We start from the raw sequence: 13,990 nt of genomic DNA, 5'->3' as shown, positions 1-13,990 counted from the left end.
GTTTTGTGAACATGAGGAACTAAACCCCTATTTAGTTAGGGGGAAGTTTGAAGCCATGAACATGCTTGTGATATGAATTGATTTCTTCCAATTGTGATTTGATAAGTTGTGATTGCAATTCAATTATCTATTTTCTTCATAACTGATTCTTGTATGTTTATTAAGGATGCATACTTAGTTTTCATACATGAATTAGATGCTAGAATATAAATGAGTCTCACCTAATTGTTACAAGTTTATATTCATGAGTAGTGAAGGTTGCTTGTCACAATCGCGTTAATTGAATTCTTGACAAACGTATCATGCATTCATAGTTACAATTGCTCGTCAACACTTATGATTTTCATTGAACGTAATGATCTCTGATTGTATCTCTATTATGCATTCATATAGGGGACTTTTAGAGAATAATTTGGATTGTCGCATGCATTCATCCAATTCAATAAGTAAAGGAAAATCTGAGGGTTAATTTGTGCATCACGGTCAATCTGGGGTGTTGAGCATCATAGTTTATTGAAAAGCAATTGGAAATCGATTCATGTACAAGTGTGTCATGTGTGAAGAACGGACCTCTAACTAATCCATCCATCATCTTATTTCTCAAATTCGTTTTATAATCTGCCTACTTAAAAATCTATTTAAGTTTTAGTTTATTTGTTTTACTTTCAACTTCACCAAACCCAAATCCCCCTTTTACTTTCTTGTTTTAAAAGTCTTTGGTTTACATTTTTAACTTTGTTTCTTTTTGTTTTTGAGTCAGTTTAGAGGTTTTAGCAAGCCCTCCTAATCCCCGGTTTAGAACGATACCCTACTTACATCTATACTACAATTGTCAAAAAGAGGGTTTAATTTGTGTGCTTATAATATTTCGCATCAATTGGGTGAAAACTCACGGCAAGAATTGGAGGGAAAGTGGCTGAATTGCAATGCAAGGCAAAGGTCTTCTAGAAAGGTTCTAGGCGCCACCTTTGTAGGAAAGGATTAGGTCTTCTAGAAATCTGATTTTAAGCATCCTAAAATAGTTAGGAATCCTCCCTCGCAGCTGGAATATAGGTGAATTAGGATTAGGATAAGATAGGATAGGATAAGGTTTGGATAATGTTTTGGATAAGGTTTCTTCACTTGAGCTGATTCTTTGGCTTTAACTTCCCTTCTTCAAGTAGGAAACCTTGTTTGAGTAGGAAACTTCAATCTTCTAGAAATCCAACTTCACTTAGGAATCATTCTTCAACTAGGAATCCATTGTTGACTAGGATTTCATCTTCAATTAAGCACTTTCCTACTTCAATTAGGAAACTTTGCATCTTCAATTCTTCAACTTTGAAACACATTCCTAGCTTCTTCAATCCTTCAAATTCGTCCATTCTTTGTGCTCCACATGCATGAGCTACATTCTAGCTCAATTTTGCTCCAAAATGCTCCAATTTGCATCTTTTTGCTTACTTTATCCTTAAAACCTGAAAACACATGAAAATAGCTTAAAAGACTAACTTAACTAAGAAAACACAACATAAATGCATAAGAACTAGCTAACTAAGGCGCATAAATATGCTCCTATCACCGATAAATAAATTTCTTGATATGATGGAACTAATTAATGTCTCTTTTCGAAAGTCGAGTTGGAATAAACGTTAATCTTTTCAAAAGCACAACCAAAACTAATGCCTCTTTTCGAAAGCCCCAATCACCAAAACTTTTTCTTTTTCTTCAATTTTTGTTTCATCCTTTTTTTTTTCTTCCTCAAACTCATAATCAAACTAGATTAAAAAAAAAGAAAGAAATAAAACGAAACCCAAAAGTCTTCATGATAGGAAATGTATCCTGCCTTGACAAAACTTTTTTTTTCTTTCTTCTAATGTCTTTCCTCCAAACCATTGAAACCACACTTTTCTTGTCTTTACTCTTCTTCATGGCAGTGGAAATTTATCTTCTTCTAACAATTGTAGACAATCTTCCCCGTCATATTCATGGTCTATGGGTGCACGAAGAAAATTAGTTTCGTGCACCCACAGGTAAGCGCTCATAACAAAGTTCAACCAAGAATCAAACTCTGCTATGATAACAAGTTGAAAATAAAGGGTTTCGGGTAAATTTAGAATTCTCTACAATCTCATAGTTCTCAAATAACAACCTCAATACTTTATTCGTCTCCATAAGAAGGTATTTATAAGATTACATAGGAGCAATACAAGGAAATAAATCTAAACAATCATTTGTCAACAAGACAAGGAAACCTAGACCATATCAAATCATATCCAAACCCTAGTTAACTCAAATAAACAGGCCCTTCATGCAAAGGGATCCCCATTAAAAAAATGGTGATTAGGTGTGGGGCCCACTCTACATTGAATTTCAACAATCCGAACCGTCTATTTTGTAAGTCTCGTTTCATAGATCATCCTTACAAAAATTCAATTCAATCGGAAACTATTTTCCTATTTAATTATCAAGATAAAATTGTTGTGGTCTATTTTATCTAACAATATTTAGGATGGCCTGTGGCAAGGAGAAGAGAGAAAAGAGAGATGTGTTTGTAGAATTGTAGGGGAATGTGTGTTGTTAATTTTCCTACGTTGTGCCTTTATTTATAGTAATAAAAGGAGAGAAGATATTCCTTCATCCCCAAGGAATACGAGATACAATAGGAAAAGATAACTAGAATCAAATCTAATTTAGGATTTACACAATCACACTTAAACCAGGAATGTTTACAGCACTCCCCTTTGAGTGTGTAAATACTCAAGGTAGATTTAATATCATGCAGAAGTTGAGGAAGTCGACTCATTGACACTATTTCCAAGGAATAATGCTTATTCTCAATAAGGTAGGAACTTGCATAAGTAGTAAGTCTCCCTAAAAAGCCCTAAGGCTATGGCAAAAACCCAAGGAGGGACAAAATCCATAGTCTAAGGAAAAATGCGTGAGAAATGCAAAAGTCAAAGAAACATCAACGGGACGCCATCTGGGATATGACCATCCCAAGGTGGGTGCCTCGTTAAAACCTAGTTAGGTAGCAAAAACCCAGTGGAAAAAATGCTCCTAATCGTAGGGAAAAAGAGTACATTAAGATCAAGCAAGTATCTACAGGATACTCCCCCTGAGGTTGTCATCATTCCAAAGAGAAATAGCAAGGTTACAACTCAGAAAGTTTACGCATACCAATTCCATGAACAAGTTTCTGAAACGTCATCTTCGGCAGTGATTTGGTGAATAGGTAAGCTAGATTGTCTTGTGAACGGATTTACGTGTCTTCAATCTTCTGATGCTCTTGTTGTTGATGGGTAAAGAAGAACTTGGGCGCAATGTGCTTGGTGTTGTCTCTTTTGGTGTAACCCTTCTTGAGCTGTTCGATGCAAGATGCGTTGTCTTCAAAGATTGTCATCGGGACATCAATAGTGGGATGAAGATCACAAGAGCTTCGAATATGGCCCACTACTGCTTTCAACCAAAAGCATTCCCGAGTTACTTCATTTAAGGTGAGAATTTCAGCATGTTTAGATGATATGGCAACTAAGGTCTGTTTAGTTGACCTCCAAGATATTGCGGTGCCTCTAATGGTAAAGACTAAATATCCATTCAAAATAACTTTCCCACTAGTCATACCTAGAATGAAAAATTAATTTGAATCGGTCACTTGCATAAATGTTTATAAAAACAATTATCAATTAAAAATAATTTCATTTATTCAAGGATTGAAAACTAAATATCCATAACAAATCACCAACTCATAATCCAAACATAAAGGAAAATTGTTCAAAAATCAACAAAAAACAAGGGAGGGGTTCGGCCACTAGGTGCAATTCGGCCTCAATTGTCTTAGTTCAACTAAAAATAAGTCTATGTCTAAGATTCTAATCTTCCATAGGGGTGGTATCTGCCTGAAAATTAGAAAACTCCATCTTTGTAGTCTCCTATTCGTCCACTTGCATGAAGTTTGATTCAAACTTCTTACGACGAGAGTGATATTCATCTACAACCTTCTTGGGAGCTCGGCAAACACGGGACCAATGGTTCTTTAAACCACAACAATAGCACATGTTCGCATCTATGGTTTCAGGTGCTTTGCCCATATTCTTGAAGTTCGGGGCCTTAGGAGCGAGGTTTGGGCACTTTTGGGCTTTGTTTCCTCCCTTGGACAGGACTTGACTCTGTTGACCTTGGTGGGAAGACTTTGGCAGCCCCTACCACGCCCCCTTTGGCGTTGTGGGCGTTGATGATTGCTATAATGTGCTTCAAGCATATCACTCGCCCTAGTAGGTCGAGCTTGATGATTCTTCATTAACAGCTGGTTCTGCTTTTCAGCGAGAAGTAAAACAGTGATCAAATCTGAGAACTTGGTGAACTTCTGAGCTCTATATTATTGCTGCAAAACATTATCAGAAGTAGAGAATGTCGAATAGGTCTTTTCTAGGAGATCCTCTTCATTCAAAGTTTCATTGCAAAACTTAAGAAGTGATCAGATTCGACAAACTTCAGAATTATATGCATCCACAGACTCAAAGTCTTGGAAGCGCAAATGCTGCCAGTCGTGTCTTGCTTTAAGCAAGAATATATCCTTTTGGTGATCAAAATGATCAGCCAAAGTGACCCATAATGCACGTGGATCCTCATCCGCAATATATTCAGTTTGCAGAGCGTCATGAATATGTCTTCGGATGAAGATCATAGCAGTGGCCTTTTCAACTTCACCAATAGGCTCGTCCATTGCTTCTTCAATGGCAGGACGCAAGTTCTTTGCAATGAGGTGGAGCTTCACATCTTGGACCCACTTGAGGTAGTTCCTTCCAGAGACCTCTAAAGCGGCGAAGTCTTGTTCAAATTCGACATGTTCCTATCACAAAATAGATGGACAAGATGTGGTTAGTGTAATGGAGAAAAATAAATCCATTCACGTAGGAGTAGAACATACAGGTTTTAATAGACATGATTTGGTTTAATTTTGCATGAAAAACTTCGGGCTTTCGTGGGTGATGTGTTTAAATGAAAAAGTTCAGGTTTTCAAACAAGGCATGTTTATAAAAAACTTCAGGTTTCAAAATAATTATGAACTTCTGGTTCATATATTCCTACAGGCAAACACAAATATATATGCAAACAAATATGCAAAGAAATAATTTAAAGTTTATAATTATAATTGAATTTATTTATTTGGACTTCGGGCCAAATTAAAGTGTGGGTGAAAAATATAAAACCCAAATTATTTAAAAATATTAAATAATCGAACCTTGGGGCCCAAAAGAAAATATAAGCCCATGGGGTGGCTTAATAACATGGGGTCGTATGACTTATGCCCAAAATTGGGCTAGAGGGGTCACGGGTGAGCTGTAGGCTCACGGGTAGATATGGGCAGTGGGGGTGGGTTGCTGCAGGCAAGCCCGGGGAGAAGAAAACATATGGGCCACTGTAGGCGAGCCCAAAACGAAATTGATTTTTTTGTTTTTTTTTTCCGTTTGGGCTGAGCAGAACGCAACAGCAAGCCCAATGGGCGTTGTGCGATGCATGCCGAGACTCAGAGCCCAAAAACGGCTCGGGTGGAGTCTAAAAATATCCCAACCGTAGTTGGTTGTGTTCATCGGGGAAGAAAGCCGGGTTTTGGTCGACGACATCGCGTTAGGCGGTCGACGTTGGAACAAGGATGCTCAGTACAAGTCTGTGGGTCGCCAAAAACCTCAAAATAAACGGAGATTTGAAAATATCTCGACATTCGTTATGAAAACCCTAGAATTTCGAATTGGGTTTTAAAAAAAAAACCGATGAGATTCAATCGAATCTCAGTCCAATTTCCGGTGTGGGACGACTTTTAGTCGTCGGCGACATGAGCCAAAGGTTCAAGGCAATGGTTGCAGGCCATGCCATGGTCGATGACACCATGAAAGGTGTCGGGTTTTGTGGGACTTGGAGCTTCTGGCTCTGTGGGTTTTCTAGGGAGGAGGAGAGCTGTAGGCTCTCGGCTTTGGATGCTTATCGATAGTGATGGGTGATGGCATAGGTTCGAAAGAACCCTAGAGTTCCCAAATTCCTTTTTTTTCGTTTTTTTTTTCAATTCAATGCAAATATAAGTTTATTGATGCATATGCAATTCAATAATTTCAATGCATGTACAAATATATTTAATGTAATTCATAGCAAATATCAAATTTGCATAATTTCAACAATTATTGTTATGAGGCATACACAATTTATGTAGAATCTAAAATACGTAAAATGTAAAGTTGGGTCATGCATCATGGTGAATGTTCATGCTATCAGGGATGCAAAAATATCGAGTTAAAAGCCATTGTTTTGAAAGAACTTGATTGCGTGATGATATGGATGAACTGGTTTGATGCAGAAAAATTCTTCAACGTCAGATTCCTAAGCGCAGCGGTAGGAGCGTGCTGATAACATGTTGTGGTCTATTTTATCTAACAATATTTAGGGTGGCCGGCGGCAAGGAGAAGAGAGAAAAGAGAGATGTGTTTGTAGAATTGCAGGGGAATGTGTGTTGTTATCCCTCCTACATTATGCCTTTATTTATAGTAATAAAAGGAGAGAATATATTCCTTCATCCCCAAGGAATACAAGATACAATAGGAAAGGATAACTAGAATAAAATCTAAGGAAAACTAATGAAAATGGCTTGAAAACTTTGAGTTTTAATAAGGAGAAAATAAAGGGTAAAGTGAATAGTACAATGATTGACTTTTTAGTGTAAAAATGTGGTTTTTCGTTAAAGTGAACAATATCGGGTGCTTTTCGTTAAAGTTCCCTAAAATCTAATCTAGGATTTACACAATCACACTTAAACTAGGAATGTTTAAAACAAAATTTTCATTATTTCTTATATAACAAAGTATTCGTTAATTTTTTTTAGCTCGATTAGATAATCTTAAACATTTCCAATTTGGCTAATACTTTGTAAGGATGATCTATGAGGTGCAACTTGAAAAATAGACGGTTCGGATCATTAAAGTTTGATGTGGTGTGGACTCCACAAGTAATCCCCATTTTTATAAAAAAAAAAATTGAAAAATAGGGATCCCTTCCCTTAAAGGTTTCCCTCATATAAAATCACTAATTAAATCAAATTCTAAAATACTTTCCTTTGTCAATCCTATTAGATTAGGAATATGATTGTGTAAATCTTAAAGTATGAGATATCTTTAGAAGATTCTCTAGGGTTAGATATTATCCTATTAGAGTTGTAACATATTAGGGTAAAGAATTTACTTTTCCTACTACTATAAATAAAGGCGCAATGAGGTGATATAACACACCTCACAAATACACATCTCTCTCTGTGCCGTGGGCCTCCTCTCTCCCTATCCTTATTCTAGTTTAGTAAATTAGGCCTACAATATCCTTTTTATTTTCCAACATTTTTTTTGTGGAAAAATAATATGTTAAAAAGTACGTACGTGAATATTGGTTTTTAAAAAAGACGTACGGGATGAATTTTGAAATATTGTCATGTGTAATGCATGAATATTGGTCTAAAGCTCTAAATCTACATATAAATAATCAAACAAGAGAGAAGAAATTCAACTAAACATGTCCCTCCTCAAGCCTGGCAAGAATATGAGCTACTCTGTTGCATAGTTGTTAGTAAATGCATGATATGACATAAACGAGAGTGAAACACATTTTTTTTTTTATAAATTTGTTCCTTGTAAGTAAAAATGTCCTCACTAATTTTACTCTCAAAAAATGTTCGAAACACAAAACTTACAATAATACAACGCCCCTTGTAAGTAAAAATGCCTTCACTAATTTAACTTTCAAAAGATGTTTGGTACAAAGAACTTACAATAATACAACACCGCACTGCCCTTATAATATTCATTTTAGGCTCTATTTTGGAGATATTTTAGATATAAATTTTTTCTTCATATTGGAGTTGAGTAATGCTATACTTACCACATTTTCACAAGACATTTGTATTCTCTCTCTAATAGAGGCAGGGCTCCCGAATACATGTAGATTTCATATCTATTAAAGAGGCAGTAAAAATATGGTATGAAAAATGTAGTAAAAAAATATTTTTATTGGAGTTTGATTAGTGTTTAAAACAGAATAAATTTAAATATGTGCTAGATTAGCAAAACCATTAATTGTCATTTCTGTACTTTGTAGCATGCAATTGTAATTTTAAAACGAATATATTTCTCCCTATATCTTTCACTACAAAATATTTAAAAGAAAAAAAATCTATAAAATTGTTAAGTTGAAATAATATCGGTGATATTGATGGTGGACTATACTAGGCTTTTAAAGTTTATCATGGCATCAGAGCTTACTATTTCTTCGCCATGTCATGGGCCTAATTTACTAAGGTTTGCCTCATTAAGTTAGGTTTTCAAAAAATTACGCTAGCTCTAGCTTAAGGATGTTGAATGACTGGACTCTCGAAAAGTTGTGTTGGCTCTAATTCTTTGATGATGACTAGGCTCGCCAAAAGTTGTGTTAGTGCCAGTACACTGACTTGACCAGTTTTGGATGTAGAAGTTGACTTTCTTTGTAACTCCTTGTGGGGTCACTCGTAAAGGAACATATTTGAGAACATAATTCATGTTTAGTCTAGTGGTGGAATTTGGAAATGGACAAGGATTCTCTCCCCTTTTTTACTCCTCCTTTTCGGGAGGGAACAAGGGAAGGAAGAGAATCTCATCTTTTGGAAATTCAAGCTTCTCGCAGGTTTAGTCAGAAAGTACTAACAACTTAATAAGCTTATTGGACTACTTTATTATGAAGTTAAGTCCACTTCTTTTTCTTAGTGTAGATAATATCGTTTACCTCAACAAAAAAAAAACAAGAAAAAAAAAGCCTTGTTGGACGGCTCTGTCTGATTCTATCTCGTTCTTCAAATGACAAAGCTGACCTTGGTCTTTCTAAGCGTACATACCTTCTTTATCCTCATTGGTCAAAGATGTCACCATTCACCAACCATCTAGCATTCTCCACCTGTCCTTTCAAATGTAACTGATGACATCATTCATGCCAAATTTTTTTTGAAACAATAAAAATATATTAAAGGAAAAACTCACGAGTACAACTGTTCCCTACAAAATCAAACTGAAGAGCAAATGAAGGAATACAATGATCCCAGATATGACAATCAATAATAAGAAGGCCATGGCGAGCGAAAGGCATCCGCCACAAAGTTAGCCTCTCTATAAATATGCTTCTAGTCAATGCAATCAAAATTGGTCGCTGTTCACTTGATATCTTCAATAATAGGAACCAGATTACGTGGCGCCACACCCTGATCCAACACTGACTAAATGACTAACTTAGAGTCACCTTCAACCATAATCTTTTTATAGTCTTTCCCTTGAGCAAAAAGAAAGGCCTCTCTGAGAGCCCTAGCCTCCATTTCAGAAATAGTGGCACCATCCAGATTTAAAACTCCACCTCCAATAATCTACCCATTATGATTCCTTAAGACAAATCTCGCCGCTGCCTTGTCCCCAGCCACAAAACCATCAAAATTTAACTTAACAAAACTCTTATCTGGCAAATGCCATTTAACAATTGTGGAAGTATCATCAGTATTTCTTCTCAAACCTTTACCATTGGCTTTAAGATATATTCACCCATAGATATAGCCAATAACTTTGATCTTGCCAGGAAGGGTAAAACATTTCTGAACACCATATTATTATTGTCATTCCAAATTTGCCAACAAAGGACTAAACACAAGCTCAAATCACTAGGAAATTCCTTATCAACATGCTTTAAAGAATTTAGCTGTCGAAGTTAGCATTAGTGAAATTGCCCGGCTTAATTGAACAAAGGTCCCAAATCAATTTAGTGACACCACAATTAAAAAATAAATGCATTTGGTCCTCGTCTACGGAATTACAAAAAGGACACATCTTATCACTATTAATTACAATATGACTTAATTTTTTTCTAGTTTGAAGTCTATCATGAATGAACAACCACGCAAACATCTTAACTTTAGGAGGAATATTAAGTTTCCACATCTTATTAATGAACTTATGCTTTGTAGATTGAGTCAATGTCCCTTTATGGATCCAAGTAGCTGATTTAACAGAGAACTTACCATTTGTATTTGGACCCCAAACTAGCACATCTTTGGAATCTTGCAAGGGAATTGTAATATTGCAAATTTTCCTCACAATTTCATTACTAACCACTTGCGAAAGCTTTCTCCTATCCCAACAATAATTATCTATAAATTCATTAACTTTCAAGTCCCAATTAATGTTTTGGTTGTCAATATTGGGTAAGAGATGGAACAATGGGTAAGGAAAAACCCAATTGTAGGACTAGAACAAAATGTCTATACCATTACCCAATCTCCATCTCATACCGTTAAGAATAACATCCCTACTTTTCAAGATACCTTTCCAAGCACAAGAATGATTTTGTCTAATTTTATTATCTAGAAAATTTTCCTTTCTAAGGTTTTTACTAACTTCACCCACCAGTTATCCTCCTCAGTCATAACCTTCCAATAACTTTCCAACCCAACTTAGCGAGACAAGCATTATTAAAATGATCAAGTCTTCTAACTCCCAAACCTCCCATTTTCTTAAGAGCACAGACCAAATCCCAAGCCACTAGAAAGATTTTCTTGTCCTTACCCCAGAAAAAATCCATACACTCTTTATTAAGCTTATTGACAATCTTGTCAGGACACTTAAAGTAAGACATAACATGATTAGGCATACCCGTTAGATTAGAATTAATTAAAGTAAGCCTTTCCGCTCTTGAAAGAGTGTTTGCTTTCCAACCAGCTAATTTTTGCTTAACACTTTTAAGCAACTCATTACCATTAACTTGGTCTTTCCATAAAACAATATTATGAATTCCTAGATACTTACCAATGGTAGTTTTATGTTGAATATGTAAAATATTAACAATATCAATTCTAGTTGGAGAAGTGGTATTCTTGGAAAAATACAAGGATGACTTATGAAAGTTTATTTGTTGGCCCGCCGCTTTAGAAAACATATCAAGGATTTGAAGAATATTCCTCGCACTCCTCGCCGTGGCCTTAGCAAACAGGAGACAGTCATCAACAAACACTAGATTTGAGATTTTAAATCCTCTAGGTGAGGACAAAATACCAATATGAGACTTCGGATTATTTGTTAGGCTATTGAGGTGTCTAATTAACAGTTCCATACAAATGATGAAAATATAAGGGGACAAAGGGTCCCCTTGTCTAATTCCCCGCTTTGGATAAAAATAACCATGAGGTCGCACATTTATAAGCACATAGAAGGAAGGAGAAGTAATACATTCCAAACTAATTCAACCCAACGATTATCAAAACCAAATCTAAGAAGAACATACTGAATGTAATCCCAGTTTAAGTAATCATATGCCTTTTCCAAATCCAGCTTGACACTTATAGCTCCAGTTCTTCCTTTCATCCTATTGAGACCAGCAAACATTTCGTGAGCATTAAGAATATTATCCTGAATGGCTCTACCTGGAGCAAAAGCACCTTGATTTTGAAAGATGCAAAGATCTAAAAGAGGTTTTAGTCTCTTAATGATGATCTTTGTGATAATTTTATAACTAGCATTACACAAACTAATAGGCCTATAGTTACAAACAGTTTCCACATTATCTATTTTAGGAACTAAAGCGATGTTAGTATGATTTATAAGTCTTAAGCTGGAACCATTTTCGAAAAAATCTTTGACCAAACAAGAAACAGAGTCCTTAATTTGGTCCCAATAACCATGAAAAAAGGCCGCACTTAAACCATCAGGACCCGGGGCTTTAAGAGCTCCAAGACTACACACAGTATCCCAAATTTCCTCATCTATAACAACCGACAACAAACTTTCATTATGATGATTACAAACACAAGGTTGAATGATATCCGTTAAACTACTTAGGTCAGCCCACGAGGGAAGACTGTCACGGGAAAAGCACTTTTTAAAATTGTGCACAAAAACTTGTTCAAGGCCCTGACCAACAGACCACCAAAAACCATTCTCATCTTTGACTTTAGTAATTTCATTCCTTTGTTTACGAATAGTAGCTACAGTTTGGAAGAATTTAGTATTCTTATCCCCAAGTTGCAGCCAATTAGTTTTAGCTCTCTGGGCCCACATAATTTCTTCACAAAGTGATACATGATTCAATTCATCTCGAAGAGATTTTTCCATCATCAAATCAACAGAGTTGTTACTCATAATTTGCTTTTGAAGCTCATCAATTTCATTTAACAATTCTTTCTTTTTCTCCTTTAAATTGCCAAAAGTGTCCTTGTTTCATTTACAAACTAGAAATTTAAACTTACCAGCTCACACTCTGAATTTATCTTTAGGATTAATAGGAGGGTCACAATGCCAAGAATTTTGCACAAACGTTTTAAAATAAGGATGATTAAGCCACATAGCCTCAAATTTAAACGAGAAGGAGTTATTCTTCTCCTCACTAGAATTTAGAGATAATAAAATAGGACTATGATCAGAACCAAAAATAGGATGGTTATGCAAATGATAATTAGGTAACATATTTAACCATAAAGGGTCAGCCACCACCCTATCCAATCTCTTGAAAACAACTGTATGATTCGTATATGTTCAAGTAAAAGGAACTCCAGACGCATTTAAAGACAAAAGGTTGCCATGATTAAGAAAATTGATAAAATTGTTCACGTCTATGGTATGGGTTTGATTACCTCAAACCTTCTTTGAAAGCTCAACAATATTGTTAAAATCTCCAACTAAGCATCAAGGACTATGAATTGGATCTAACTTGAGGACCTCCTCCCACAGGTCACACTGTAAATGTTTTTGGGGAAAGGCATAAATGAAAGTAACTAATTGCTCTAAATTAGTAACTAAGTCCTTTACAGAACAATGGATATATCTCGGAGAGGAAGAAATTATACTAACAAAAACCTTAGTACTATTCCAACATAAACAGAAGCCCCCAAATCGGCCAATTGGATCACAGCGAAAAATATTGTCGAAATACTTGGAATAAAAGTTCCTGGGGACCTTATGAACAACCACCTTAATCTCCATAAAAAAGGTCCAATTTCGCTAAACTAAATATAAAATTAAAATTACTAGGAAATTCCTTCCTCCTAATACCCCTACAATTCCACGCAAGACACTTCATCAATCTAATTCTTCAAGATAACTAAACTCTTCCTTAATTGCAATTTCCTCTCATATTCTCTTTCTCGGACTCAGCATCCTAACAGTGGCACGAGGGTCACCACCACTAAGCCCAGCTTTAACAGTATCCTCCTCACAAACTCTTTTCTTTGGACTCATCATTCTTGTTTTGGGCCTTGCACTCACAAAGCCAACCTCTGCTTTATGAAAAGCAGAAACCAAGTTTCTAGTGTTCTCCCTAGTTTCAGCCTCCTCACTATTCACATTTGACATATCTACAACCAGGTATAAAGCAAGATCATTCATAACATCAACGAAATCAAAATTAACACTTTTATAATCACAAACAAGATTATTGTCACATGGCATGATAAAGAACTCATCATCACCAAACATAGAGTCAATATAATTAATACTAGAGATAACTATCCATCTACCCTCGTTTTGTCTAAAGATAAAAAGATTACAGATAGAATATATAATCCCAGATGAGCTACAATTCACAGAGCTTACCCCCTGGTCATGTACCAGAATCCCCACCATTACCTTAAGCATCCAATGAAAATTGAATCTTATTTTCACAATGTCAGGTTCCTGCATCAAACCTTCATCTTCGCTCCCAACGATCTTCACTACTTCAGCGCCCTGCATCTTTACTTGTTCCCCAGATAGCTCGCATATCACATGAACTCTCACATAGGCTTCTATCTCATGTTCCCCAAATTTATTGAACATCAGATAAGCTACAAACCCCATATATTTGCAAGGGATTGAGCAATTAAGATCTAGAAATCCGTAACCACGGCTTTGTGAGGCACCATTTAATTGAATCACAGCCAACCCGAATTCTTCATTGGCACCCAAATCGTTGCGTGCCCAAAATCCCAGTTTTAAAC

Source organism: Malus domestica, chromosome 08, assembly GCF_042453785.1.
Source record: "Malus domestica chromosome 08, GDT2T_hap1".
NCBI classification, from domain to species: domain Eukaryota; kingdom Viridiplantae; phylum Streptophyta; class Magnoliopsida; order Rosales; family Rosaceae; genus Malus; species Malus domestica.
This window is presented reverse-complemented; position numbering follows the sequence as displayed.